At 43.6% G+C, this 14,021-nt stretch overlaps 1 pseudogene; it reads right to left on the bottom strand.

Annotated features, from left to right (window-relative positions):
• Positions 1-72: 72 nt before the first annotated feature.
• On the bottom strand, positions 73-839 carry LOC137234468 (transmembrane emp24 domain-containing protein 1-like; annotated as a pseudogene).
• Positions 840-14,021: the final 13,182 nt, after the last annotated feature.

Genomic DNA, 14,021 nt, shown 5'->3' with positions numbered 1-14,021 from the left:
GTAGGGTTTTCCTTGCATTAGAACTACATCATTACTACACTTATTTATCAGCTTTACTAAATAGGCCGTTTTTCATGCATACCCCAATCCTAACTCACGCCAACATTTACTCATGCGTGTATCGTTGGTATCAACATGTTTTGTCGCATAAATACCTGTCGAAGTCTTACGGATATCAGAGCGATAATCGGCATTAATGACCACATAGTGACTTTACTACCGTTTGCTTCTGCCAAATTGCGGTCGCGTGCTTCATTGGAGCGAAACCTATTCAGAATTTGATTCGCTTTAGATAAATCCATATGTAAGCCTCCAACCTACTCTAACATTGCATGTACCTGGATGGCATAAAGCTCTTCTGGAGTCGTGGCCGTAGAAGCCTTATTCCAGGCATTGTTAAAGCTTGATTGTCGTTCTTGCTCAATGATAAGCTCAAAGAACACAGGCTCTCTATGGTAAGATCTAAATGTATTGTCAAAGAAAAAAACGATAGTCATCTTCCTTGTTTGCCACGTGCCTATGTATATTCTCGGGTTTTTATAGTCGCGTACAGTTATCAAACCAATTGGAGCGATCGAGAAGGTTATGTCCAGGTCGCCATGTCCGCCATCAATTACTTGATATTCTAGGTCGATGGTTTCGCCAATCCGAACTTAATGATAGAAGCACCCAGGCTTACCAGCTTCAACATACATCGTCATTTCCTTTTCGTTTCTACGCACAATGTCACAAAAGATTATGAGCATCAGCAAGGGACATCATGGAAAACTTTTCATCATCCTTTCATGGCTTTTCCAACAAATAGAGCACATGTTAACTGCACATAATCAAGACCTTCACCAGAGTCATTGAGATGCCATACCTGAAACGAAGAAAACCACAAAGAAATTAGCATAAATGTATAAGAAAAAAAAAACAGGGGATACTCACATACCCACCCAGAACATTTTTTTTTCCGATGTGCATACAATTCTGAATGTTACAATGTAACATGAATGAATGACAGTTTGAATGAACAAAACAAGGTTGCCACTCTTATCACATTTTTCCCTTAAGCAGGGCCACAGAGAGCCGAGCCGGGCCCCTGGGACAGTTCGCGTTTACGGGCCCCTCTAAAAAATAAACTCAATCCAGTAAAAAAAAAATAACACAAATACATAAATTTTTCAATTTACAGTGTCAGTTTTATTTCATATAAAATAAGATTTACTGGAGCACTTACATAAATGAAATGTTAGATTTCATTATTTGATTTGCTTACATTAAATTTTTCTAAATATGTATATTTTAAGAGCGTGAACCAGCCAAGGAAAAGCTTCCGTGATTTTTTGTCTGCGAATATGGAAATTACCGATTCAAAACTAATGCTGCGAGCAAGGCTGGCCTCCAACGCCAATGTTCCAATGCTTGTCAAGCGATTTTGGCTCATAATAGAACCTAAAAAATTTTTCACGCGATACAATAGACTAAAAGAACGCTCCCCTTCAGCCACACTGACTGGAAATGTGCAAAATATTCTTAATGCTAGGCAGATGTTAGGAAATAATACTTCCATCTTCTAGTCATGAAATTTGTTCAGAAGTTGAAATCGTGGCAGTGAATCACATCCCAAATTTGCTAAGTGGATGACTTTGAGATGAATGATTTCATCTATTAGATCCGTAGAAATATCGATGCCATAAATCGTGCAGAATGCCGCTGCCTTTTCTCTGAGCTCATCTTCCGTAAATGTAATCGCAATGTCATTTACGGCTTCGAAACGTCTTTTACCAATCAAGCAGTCCAAAAGAACGTAAAAAACATGCTGTGTGTCATCGAACTGGCGCTTTCTTATCTTCCTTCTTTTCTCTGCGAAGGTTTTCACAACTCCTATACTCCCTGCCAGAACCTTACATTCTTGTAGTATGATCGACCATTGATATCTGAACTTCTTCTACTTATCAATCAGGCTACGTATATTTTCTGTTTCCACGTCCAGTGTGGCATTTCTAGCTTGCAGTACCAGATTTCGATGGTTGATTACCGTCAACACTTTGATCCAAATGGAGGCTAAGAGGATACACTCAAATTTACCCATATATGCTTCAACACCTTTCAAATCCGTTACTGTTTCTGAACTCAGATTGAAAAGCTTGATTTCATCAATAGCTTTCAATATTTGAGGAATGTGAGTTGCGAAAGGTTTCACACTATCCACACGAACAGATGTTTGTGACATGCTGTGCAAGGAGAAATTAGTTTTTTCCTTCAGAATTTCCCATCTCTGAGGGCTTGCGCTAAAGATATTATACAATTTCTGCATAATACCAAAAAAATGTGATGACTTCTGCACAACATTCAGCAGCTTGCACTCCACATAAATTTAAACTATGACAAGCACAAGGAGCAAATATTTCCAAGGAGTTATCTCTCAGGATATGACTCTGCGCTCCTTTGTAATGACCGCTCATATTACTGCCATTATCATACCCTTGCCGACGGCAGTCATCCAGTGGAATATTGTTAGTTGAAGCATTTTTGACAGATAGCGCTTATAAAATTGTGTCAAAAACGTTTATCTAACTTAAAATCACATTTTATTTCGACTATGACTATGCCCCATAGTATTTGATTGGATGCTTATCATTTAAGTTTAGAGATTTTCAATTTTAAACAATTTTTTGTAGCAACAAAATATGTATGTATCTATGAAATCTTAGTTAGAGTACTGTCAATACTGCTTATCCTTGCCGGGCCCCAGGGCAATTGCTCTGGCTGCCCCCTCTCCGCGATCCCATGGGATCACAATTCAGATCCGTGAGATCCGACAAGCCCGATTATTAGTACGCGAGCTATGTAAGGTGTCCGACACACCTTACTAACAGCCATGGTTCGGGACACAAAAAAAAAAAAAACAAAATAAACAACAAAATTATAAAAGAAAAAAGTGGTGGAGGAATAAATAAAGGACGAAAAGAAAGTAAAACTTTTTCGTTTATCATCCAATTAAGTGTATTTTACATTTATTTATAATTTATTGGGAAATATATATTTACAAACCTGAGGAAAAAATGGAAAACGTTAAAGCGAAGCATGTTTTCGCTTTCGATGGAGCCACAGCGACGAAGCCGAAGGGTACCTTTTTCCGCAGCCGCAATGATAGGGTGCGAACCCCAAGTGCCGGTTTAAGTGGGCCTTCAGACTTGTGAAGCAACTGAACGTTTGCTCACATACTCTGCACACCAACTCTGCCCCGCCGGCGGAGTCAGCGCGTGCACGTCGCACCCAAAGGACCCCCTCGTAGCCCCGATAAAAACGGGTACACCACGAGGGTTCCACTGCATAATACCGCACCGTCAATCGAATTCGGTTGCAATTCCGCGGCACATTCAGAAAAGTTATTCTAACTGTAAGCCCACGTTCAGAAGATGCCCTGAAACGAAAAAAAAGAAAGTGTTAATCGCACATTAGGAAAAAATATCCAATCCGCATACTCACATGCTTGTTTTAATAAAATCTGATACACAATAGTCACAGGTCACGCTATAAATGCCGTTTTTCATGCACAAGCTCAGTAAACGCAACAACACTGCACTACAGTGATGTCAGACGGACATCAGCGAATGGGAAAATCCCAAAAGAGCTGATCAGGTGAACAGCGGTCGACAGCAAGCAAAATGTAGAAAAAAAAACAACGAAATATCTCAAGGTTAGCAAACTTTTGCTACTTACAAACAAGGGAGAAATGAAAATTTTAGAAAAGATTACCAAACCATATCGCGTCAGATCCCAGACGTGAATTTCCTTAAATGCCTTCGTGACATGACCATTAGGTATCATTACGCTGCCCAATGAACAGCACCGCACAACTGTATCATTCAAATACGTGGAAGAGCTAACAGCTCCACAAATTCCCACAATCGCTAAGGTAGGCTATCCCCACCAGGGTTGTGGTGAAATCAACAAACACACCACAATTTTGGCGGTTTCAAACAAATTGCCAAAATCGAAACAAATAGTGTTCCAGGTCAGCGAATGAGGGACACTTTACACCTGTAGCACATTCCTTTCAACGACGTCGCCTAAACGACAATACAAAGTCGTGACTTACAAAGAGCATCGAAAATACACGGGTTTACCGTGATACCCTATTTTACACAAATAATAGCGTATATAATCCCTTATTGCTTGCATTAAAAAAGAAGAAAAAAGGGCTAGAAAAATAAAATTTTTCGGTAATATTGATAGATAATTATCTCTGCAGATGAACACAAAAAGATTATTTATTCCACATAAGCCCCTCATCCCGAGTATTCCAACCATAATATGAGCCATAATAAAGCCCCTAGTCTCCGTCCATACGCCACCCAACTTGGAACGCCAACAGAAACCAAAATATATGACAAATTCCCGTTCCAGAATGACGGGTTTCTCAGTTAAACGCAATAAAAGAGAGCAACGCGAAGCAAATTCACCGTCTCCTGCCGATTATGCCAGAAAAATCCCGGCATACGGTTATGCCCGATCTACAGAGGCGGTTGATCACCTCTCAGTTGAAAAAGTTGGTCGCATCCCTTAATTGTGACAAACTTATCCTTTGAAAGCAAAAGAATCGATAACGAATACGCATATACGCAAACGCAATCGCAAACACAAACCAAGGAATTATTTTCAAGCAACCAACAAAAATCAATTTGAATGTCGGCAGAAGAACCCCTCCGGATCATTGTAATACACCGCCATTGTCCTAATTGTTTGACGCCATCCCATCGGTTGGAAATATGTCCAAGCAACGGCCGTTGTCACCGCTGCCAGGAACCACATCATATCTCGCTGAATATGGAAGAGGAGCAAGCGCGGCCATGACATATACATTGTGAAGAGCGCGACGACGACGCAAACGCCGACGAGGGGCTCTCCATACATATAACCGAGGACACCCGATCATGGGTCCAACAGGTAGCAGATGAGGAGGAAGAGATGGAAGAGATCGCCAGAAGTGCAGCAGCCTTAGCTATCGCTCCAGCTTCCAGCGGTGAAACGCGATCCTTCCGACCGCTGCTTCAACACGGAAAGCGCACAGCAGTCCCGGACCGGAAACGCGACCAGATGAAAAAGAAACACGGGGATGGCGCGGAGACACGTCCTTTCCGCCAATCGTACCGCAATGACAGTGGGCGATGGGGCGGCACGGAGCCGCGTCCGTTCCACTCGATCCGACGCTCCACTGACAGAGCGGCCCCGTATCCTCCACGTAAGGAAGGTACTACCACTACTATAGTCCCACGACAGGCGATCCCTACCGGCTTCAGAAAAGGGCGATTGCGGGCAACCAACAACGCGACGACGATTACCCGATCATTTATAGCTATTGCTCCTACAGCAATCGTACGAATAGAGGCAGGGGGCGCCTCCATTTGGTGCGCGCGCTCCTTGATCCCTGCGCGCCGACATCCGTGATAGACGCGCACTTATCCAACGACCTCCAGCTTGAGCGGCTTAACACGGCCAGACTTACGAAGGGTACCTTAGTGTTACGCGGGAAGTATGGAATTACGAAAAGGATCACGACCCAGGCTACCGTGGTAGCACGATATGCGCGTCTGAGCCCAAGCGCGACGATTGACTCGTCGGTCGCCGCACAATTACAGTTCATGAAACTCGCTGAGCCGACGTTTTATCGATCCGCGCCCGTGCGGCTAACACTTGGTGCCGACGTCTACGCCACCATTATGGTAAGTGGTACAACCCCGGCAACGGTCAATGGTCTGCTCATGCATCCGACTGTCTTCGGACTAATTATATCCGGGGCGCTCCAGCAGTAGTGCTCTGCATAGCGATCAACGCCCACAACTACATCCAGCTTATATCATATCTAATTTTTCCGCCAATCAAAGAACCTGCTTCTAATTAACAATGTGAACTGAAACCAAGCGACGCCACGTACTTAAATACTAACTTTTCTTTTTTATTCACAGCACCGTTCAGAGAGGTTGAATTAGTGGAAACAGGGATGTCCACTAGAGAGCATATCCTAATTTTAATTTATTTAATTTATCATGCCTTGGGACGGTTAATGGCGTACTCACGCGGTTTTAAAGTTGCTGGCCGCAAGGGGCCGGCATGTTTAGGCCACCAGCCTAAATATTCACGACCACTCCAATGCAGATTTTTAATAATACCAGTATTTACCGGTAACGGCGCACCGCTGCCGAGCGCTAACTTCGAAGGCGAAAAACTCGACGAAAGTTTAATATCGACGGGTTGCGCGGACTTTCTTTGTTTTACACTCTTTCACGAACGTCAAAGAGCCGGCAACCATCCCACAGTTGAATAGTCTTACCACATATCTTTTACATTTGAATTCGAATTAATTTTTCTAATTGCACAAAAATGTTAAATTTGAATTGCCAACTATATTGTGAATAAATGATTGTTCCTAAGTACAGCAATTAATTCCTCTTGTTTTTTATACAGTTAAAAAAATTATTACTACTCGGTATTAATTCTGTTTTTATTTCTCTCTTTTAAATGCGTGCACTTCGCCCGACTACCCCGGGTGCCATATTACCCCGCAAACACAAACATAAAATTTTACGTTCGAATCACTAAACTGTTGAATAAATAACTCCACTATTCAATAATTCAAAATGGGCTTTATTAAAATACTTCACAATTAACACTTATACTTCGCAACTAATAGCTTGCTTAAATCAGACTGATTGTCGTGCCTCTACTGTTGCTGCCTTTTATACTCTGTGATTTCTCGTTCGCATATTTCTAGCCGCTTCCAGAATTTACTCAGTTACTGCTATAAAATTATAACTGCAGATGCACGTGTATGGCTTCTCATATACGCGTGTATATGTGAGTGGCACTTCCACAGAGCACTTCCTACTTTTGGAAGCATCTCAGATAAGATATATGCATGTGCTTGTGCATCTCTTCTCCGCTGCGTGTACGTACATTTGTGTAGACATAATGATTGATTCGTTTATGCAAATACAAGTGACTGCTTGCTTTATTGTTGTTGTGGCTTTTTTTACTTAGTATCAGATTAGTGATGTGAGTATCACTTAGTGTCATTAACATTCGTCACAATACATTAGACAAAAATAATTTTTAAATATATAACTTGAACGTGAATAGCTCATATATTTTATTTTCTCCTTGCGGACGGGGCGGCGGTAAAGGCTAGTCTTAATCTAGTCTAATATATATTGTTTGGATGTTTGGTTGTTTGTATGTCCCGACGTTTGTTTGGACGGATTTGGATGAAATTTGGCACACATATAGCCAATAGTCTAGAAGTATCCACTAGCTATATTTTTTTTGAAAAGGGGGAGGTTCCCGCCCATTAAGAACACCTATAACTTAATTATTATATTTTTTCGTATTTGTGACTGAATCACGTCCGAACGGGTACACGGATTTTGATGAAAATTGGGACACAGACAACAGTATACTGGCGAAATTTTTTCGCAATTGGAAAGGGGGTGGGGTTCCACGATCCCTTCGAACATTTACTTTTTAAGCATTTTTACACATTATAACTTTACGTTTACTAACCCTCACCAATATTACAACTCAAAAGGTCTAATAAGTCGAGGGCTTGCAAACTGAGCAGTGACACCCTCCGTCCCCTCCCCCCTCCTCTCACCCACCGATGCGAAATCTATAAACACCCTGCGCTTTTGTTTTTTCCATTTTCACAAACTAAAGCCCTTTATTTTTAGGATAAAGCTGATGAAAAACCCCAAATAATGCAAGCATAACACTTTTCGATGGCCAAACCCAAGCTACGGTGGGCCAACAAAAACAACTTTGTGTTTGTGAAGAGACACATATACTCACAGCCAAAGAGAGTGCGTCATTTCGCTCTTGGAAAATGCACAAGTCTTTTGCTCGCAGCGAGCTAATGTATGTACAATGTACATTGTGAAGATATTGTACATGTACATTGTACACACATATGGAAGCTAGCGCGCGCAAATCAAGGAACGTATATATTTCTTTTTCAAATTTCATTGTTTTTATGATTGTATGGTGCAAAACACTGCCTAGAAAAAAATACGTGGACAAGTGTACCACATTATTGGAAGTTTATTACCACCGCCCAACATGGTTCCAAAATTTTTTCAAATTACTGCACCAACTCTTCAAAGAGATATGTTGAAATTAATTCATTCTGCTTGAAAATAATGTGAATGCTCGAAGTTTTATGACTTCTATGGAGCGTATGCCATCTAATTCGAATAACTATGGGTTGTAATCCATGCCGGCAAACACCCTGTTAATGAACAGCGTGGTCGTTATAATACCTCGACTACAGGCGAGGTCGCAGTATTGATAGTTGACGAAAATGCTGGCCCCGCGATATTGTCCTACAGTCCCGCGATAACACTCTCCATCGTGTGTCAGAAATTCATCCTTCATATGACTCCCAGCAATACCGTTTCATATTTTTAAATGGTGAGGACGGTTACAGCATAAATAAACCGCAAACTTATCCAAGCAGTGGGGCACCTAACCCACAAAAAAAAGTTTCATCTATGCAGTTTTATGCATATAAAATTATGATTAGAGAAAATAGCTTAGATGCGCTTCATAGGTATGGATATCTCTTTCACCGTTACTGTGTGGGCATGGCTGCTAAACTGATGACCACAAGGTTGAATTTTATAAGAGCACACCAAAAGACGTTGGGTTAGGTTGAACCGGACGCTCCATGAGGACCTCACATAGACTGATTGAGTCCGTAGTGTTACCAGAAGTTTGTTTTTAACGACCAAACTGAAAAAACCCTATCAAAAACCAGGACCTATGTTATAAAATAACTCCGTCCTCTTGGCAAATACTAGAAGCTTCCTAGGACTTGAGCCAATTGCTTCTTCTAGATCTGACAGCCTTATCACTCCTAATAGGAGTATTAGCCTGGCAAGCGCAGGGCACGAGCACAGAACGTGCTCGATCGTTTTCCCCTCCAACCCGCACATCCTTCCGGGACCATTGCTATATGATTATCGGGATTTGTCCGGGAATTCCATCAGGGTCCTTTCGGGACTACTCCGTGATCACTTTGGGACCCTTCCGGGATCATTTCTGGAAAGTTTTCGGGATCTATCCGGCATTCCGTCATGGTAATTTCGGGAATTTTTCTGGAATATTTCGGGATCATTCGCGTGCCCTTCAGAGATCAATTCTGAATATTTTTCCAAAGCAGGGGCCGCTGGAGAATGTTCTGCTCCAGGTGTGAATAAGACCAAATCATCTCCAGGGACTGTCTATGCCCTTCGACCAACCAATCTAGCGACAGCAACACATCCAGGATGCCGTCAAGTTATGTGAGAGGAAGCCGCCAAGCATCATTTGTGCGGCCACAGAAGCCTACTGAACCACCAGCCTGCGATCCCGCTGCCGAAATGCAAGTAGATGACCGTTTCTATATACCGATAACCAACGAGGGCATGAGCGTGCGCGCGCTAGTGGACACCGGCGCTACCCTTTCATACGTCGATGAGTCAATACGAAATCACCTGGAGAGAAGCAACATCAAACCACGTCTTAACAGGCGGAGCGTCCAATTGGCAGACCAGACGTGTGTCTATTGTTCGAATTCCTAGACAGCAAAGATTACGTACCAAGAACGAACGACCAACACAATGATGTCCGTCATCCCGAACTTGAGTAAAACCGTTAGCCCAATTACCGCAGCCGAACATTCGACCATCCGTAAACATAACCGACCGCTGAAGCAACGCTTCCACCCCCGTTACCCGGCTATACAAAAATACAACTTCAATAAAGAGTACCGAAAAAGAGCGCCGTACGCGATATGCAATGCGCTCTCCCGCCGCCCGTTACAAAACACCGAACCAGACATATTTTACACAATAAAAAGCGACAGGGAAGAGCCCAGTGAGATTATTGGCAACCATGCCATAGCCGCAGCCATGGGAAATAGTAACCATCGACTTCGTGCCACCACTACCACGTTCCAAGCAAAGAAGCAATTACCTCCTCGCCATGATCTACAAATTCTACAAGTGGGTGGAGTTAATCCCGGCGCACCAAGCAAAAACGGCAAGCGTGTCCAAAGCGCTACAAGAAAAGGTCATATACTTACTTGGTTGTCCGAAAACCTTCCTCACCGACAATGGGAAGAAGTTCGGCGGAAAAGCGTTAGCACCGTTCCTGAGCGACCACCGCACATGGGATTAGGAGAATCCACAAATGGCACTGGCAATAAACGTGGTCAGAAAAGAGGGTAAAAAAGCATCTGCAGCAGGCATAAACTTCGGCGAAATAAAACGATGTCAGAGCGGGTGTACACGGAGGGAGCAGAACCAGTGGCCAGCCAACCGAACAAAAACGCGAAGGGGACCTATTTTTTTCGGGCCACATTTTACCGAATACCTGATAGCCATGATGAAATCACAACCCGAGGAAGATGGAAACGAAGAAGAAGAATATTGTGTATTATAATGAATTGTATGAAATATACTCTGTTAGTTTTAAGAAAAACGAAATGTAATTATTCTTACGTTATACAAATGAATTAAAAACATAAACTCTGTTAGATATAAGTGAAATGACTCTGTATATTTTTGAGAAAAAAAGGAAAAAAATAATTAATAAAGTGCTTTGCCCACATGCACACCGGCATAAGACCTAGGCCATGCCTGGAGATCCATCTTTCCCCACCGCAGCTTTCCGTCAACCGAAGTGGGAGGGGGATTGTAACGTAGCGTTACAATAACGTAACCCCCTGTATTTCCTTATTCACTTAAACCTGAACCTCCCTGTACTTATTTTTCTATAGCATAGCCAACAACCACTTGAACTTATTCTTTTATAGCATAGTCAACAACCACTGATAGCAAACCAATGAAAATCACAATAATTGTGTGTTGACTTCTCAACCAGTTTGCGGCACCACCCATATAAACATCGAATTTGCATTTTTGCAATTCAGTCCTCGCAGGTGAGCCAGCGGGAGTGGTTGTCTTTTTAAAGGCAAAATAACTACTTCGGCTAGCTAGCTGAGTGGAAGGGGCGCTGTCATGGCGCGGGTCACTCTCCACCAGGGCTGGACGACGCGAGTGGTGTCTTCGGATTACTTTTCCCTCCGTCGCCCACCTTGGTGCTTGAGCGGCCCGCTGCCTCAATGACCAAATACCCCCTTCCCCCTCAGCTCGGGCTGCGTGGCAGGGGCGCCGTCATGGCGCGGGTCACCCCCCACCAGGGCTGGACGACGCGAATGGTGTGTTCGGACTACTTATCCCTCCGTCGCCCACCTTGGTGCTTGAGCGGCCCGCCGCCTCAATAACCCAAAGCACCCCTCCCCCTCAGCTCTGGTTTAATAGGCTGGTCGGAGCGGTGGGACCACTCCCACTAGTTAGCTAGGGAGAAGAGGGTGCGGCCGTGGCGCGAGTCACCCCTTGCTGCACCAGGACGACGAGAGTGGTGTCTTCGGGCTACTTTTCCCTCCGTCGCCCTGGTCGGGTAAGGAATGACCCGCTGCCCGAACGACCGCACGACCCCTCTCCATAGCTCTGGTTTCAGCCGTGAGCCGATACGTGCCACAGGGGTTAACGCTGTGCCGTTAAGATGCATTCCCCTCCGCCCACGGGTCGACCCACGGTGCCCCGGCTGGTACAACTCCGCCCCCTTACGCACCTTCTATTAGTGTGCAAGTAGGGAGGCGGGGGTGTCCAGCGGTGAAACCAGCACTAACGAGTCCTCGCAGTCTCTTTCCCAGGTGACCGACCCCGCGTACTACCGATCCTGCCGAAGGCTACCGATCAATCCCATCCCGCCGATACCGTCAACCGAGCCGCCGCTGTCCAGGTAAACACCATCGCCAGCCTACTGCTGCCGTCGCATCGTCGCCCCTCTGGTGCCGCGGCTGCTTCCATCCCGCCGGTGCTACGCCGACCGTTTGCCGTCCGCCATACTACCGCCGTGCCCCTCCCGCCTTGCTGGTGCCGCCGCTGCCACACAAACCAATGGCCATTCGCCATCCTACCGCCGTTAAGCCGCTGCATCCGTCACGCCGCTGCTACGACGACCGTTGGCCGTCTGCCATCCTACCGCCGTTAAGCCGCTGCATCCGTCCCGCCGCTGCTACGACGACCGTTGGTCGTTCGTCGTCCTACCGCCGTTAAGCTGCTGCATCCGTCACGCCGCAGCTACGACGACCGTTGGCCGTCTGCCACCCTACCGCCGTTAAGCCGAGGCATCCGTCCCGCCGCTGCTACACTAGCCACTGGCCGCTTGCCATCCTACCGCCGTTAAGCCGCTGCTTCTATCCCGCCGCTGCTTCCGTACCGCCGTACGAGTCCGCCTATCACACGACCGTTCAACCGCCCTACCGAACCTCCTCTACTCCAACGACCGTTAGCCGCCGCTCCGCCCCCTCGCCATCTTGCGACGGAAAGCTGCTGCCCGCCTAATATCTCCAGCCGTGTGTGCGTGTGTTCGTAAGACATAAATATCGTGTATTTATTCAGTAGGGATTTGTGGGACTTTTACTCGACTCTGGATTGACTGAGCGTTACCCCAGCCTTCGACAAAACATACCTCATACCCTTATTATGATAAGCGATAAAAATCTCAATGTAGCTATTGAAAAAATGCATTCAGATTTAGATAGTGTATATATCTGAATGTGCCAAAATAAATTAAAGATAAATGCTGATAAGACCAAATATATGATCTTAAGTAGAACACTTATTAGTAATACAAATGAACTAAAAATCGGAAACAGCAAAATTATGGAAGTAGATAAAATAAAATACCTACGTATAATTATTTATAATAAAGTGAAATTCGAGGATCATGTAAACGACTTGAAGCAAAAGATTGCAAAAAAGATAGGCTTTTTATACAGATCATGTAAATTTATTTCAAAAAAAGGATAAAATTCTTGTATATAGAACCATCGTGGAACCTCATTTTAATTACTGCCCTACCATATTGTTTTTAGTGGCAGATAGTGTGATAGACAGTTTACAAAAAATGCAAAATAAAGCGATGAGGTTTATTCTTAAGAAAAAATACGATACTCCGACAAGAGAAATGCTAAATGAATTGCAATGGCTTAGTGTAAAACAGCGGATCCTTTTCTTTGTGATGATTTTTATTTTTAATATTAAAAAGGGTAATCTGCCGGAGTATTTGAGCAACAATATTGTATATCAAAGAGAAGTTCACAATATTAATACGAGAAATAAAAATAGCTTCAGACTTCCGCTCTTTACAACGGAAAGAGGATAGCATAACTTGTTATATAAAGGTCTAAAAAGATTTAATGAACTTCCTGTAGAAATTAGAAACTGTGAAGACTTAAATATGTTTAAAAATATATTATACTTATATTGTCGCACAACTGTGATACGATGGAGATTTCATATTACGTGTGATAAGTTTATATGTTGTAAATCTAGGCATAAAAACTGTAATAATAATAATAAATAAATAAATAAATATATAATACCCATATTGTACAAACGCATTCTAGAATCACCCCTGGTCCACCTTTATGGCGATATCTCGAAAAGGCGTCCACCTATAGAACTAAGGCCCACTCCCTTTAAAATACTTATTAACACCTTTCATTTGTTACACATATCGTTCAAACAAATTCTAGAGTCACCCCTGGTCCACCTTTATGAAATATCTCGAAAAGGCGTCCACCTATAGAACTATGGCCCACGGCCTTTTAAAATACTCAACACCTTTCATTTGATACCCATATCGTACAAACAAATTCTAGAGTCACCCATGGTCCACCTTTATGGCGACATCTCGAAAAGGCGTCCACCTATAGAACTCAGGCCCACTCCCTCTTAAAATACACATTAAAACCTTTCATTTGATACCCATATCGTACAAACAAATTCTAGAGTCACCCCTGGTCCACCTTTATGGCGATATCTCGAAAAGGCGTCCACCTATAGAACTAAGGCCCACTCCCTTTTAAAATACACATTAAAATCTTTCATTCGATACCCATATTGTACAAACAAATTCTAGAGTCA

This window comes from Eurosta solidaginis, chromosome X (assembly GCF_040869045.1).
Source record: "Eurosta solidaginis isolate ZX-2024a chromosome X, ASM4086904v1, whole genome shotgun sequence".
Classification (NCBI taxonomy): domain Eukaryota; kingdom Metazoa; phylum Arthropoda; class Insecta; order Diptera; family Tephritidae; genus Eurosta; species Eurosta solidaginis.
This window is presented reverse-complemented; position numbering and strand designations above follow the sequence as displayed.